The sequence below is a fragment of the Chinchilla lanigera genome, unplaced genomic scaffold (assembly GCF_000276665.1).
Source record: "Chinchilla lanigera isolate Chin_1 unplaced genomic scaffold, ChiLan1.0 scaffold00007, whole genome shotgun sequence".
NCBI classification, from domain to species: Eukaryota; Metazoa; Chordata; class Mammalia; order Rodentia; family Chinchillidae; genus Chinchilla; species Chinchilla lanigera.
The window spans coordinates 11,113,023-11,114,178 of NW_004955408.1; positions in this window are offsets into that span (position 1 = coordinate 11,113,023).

Below are 1,156 nucleotides of genomic sequence, written 5' to 3' on the forward strand. Positions count from 1 at the left end.
AAAGAGGAAACTGGATGCTTGAGTGTAACAGAAAAACACCCATTATGGTTACATAGTAAACTTCATCTACCAGTCACTGCTTTTGAGTCTTTGGAGGAAAACTGCAGTAATTGTCATCCTAAGATAAAGAAGATCATACACACCTCAGAAAAAGTCCTAGGATTCACATGACATGAAGCATCAAACGCCATGTGAAATTAATAAACTACTAGTAAAAGTAACCAAACACATGGCAACTTAGAAATAGGGCAAGAAACCTCTTTCCAGCCACAGGAGAAAAGAATCACTGGGGTCAACTCAGTTTCCCTTCTCTGGAATACATGAGTGGGTATAACCTAGGGTACAGTGCCTCATCAGCTGATGACTCCAAGCAAAGCTTTTTTCACTCCAGGCACCACGTCACCATCCACAGTACTTCTAGCGCACCTACGGCATGCATGCAACTGTACTTTTCTTTTAAGGCAAAAGATATTAACGTAGAGATGTTCTTTATAAACTAAAGCCTCTGTATGCAGGTAGTGTTGGTAGTGTTATTTATCACTTTGTGATAAATAAGTAAGTCTTGCATTGCAGTTTGGCACTCGGTCTCTGAATTATTTGCCATAGAGAAAGGGACTTTGTTCGATGCTTCTGAAGAGCACATCCACATTATGATTCCCTAAACAGCCATTGTCCTTTAAGTTTCAAGTTTTAGAAAAAACACACTTGAAAACAAAACAAAACAGGTCACCAACAAACAAACAAACAAAAAAACCAGTTCACCAGCTGCTGCCTCAGTCAAGCAAGGTGGAGAAGCTCATTTTATCAGAGTCCTTAAAGGAGCAATGCATGTGGACATAGACCTTCGCAAACTACACCTTGAACCCCAAACTTCAACTTCCTACAGCAGCATACAGAGCAGTAGAAAACAGTGAGAAAGACCCAGGCTTGCTGAGCATGGTGGTGCATGTTGCAAGGATCTGCCCAGCCTGGACAATTTAGCCAGAGTCTGTCTCAAAGAAAAAAATTTTTTTTTCTTTTTGTTTTTGTTTTTTTTCCGGTCCCAGGAATCAAATTCACGACCTTGCGCTTTCCAGGCAGGCACTGTGCCGCTGAGCTAATTCCCCAGCCCACTCAAAAAAATTTTTTAAAGGGCTGAGGATATAACTTAGTGCAA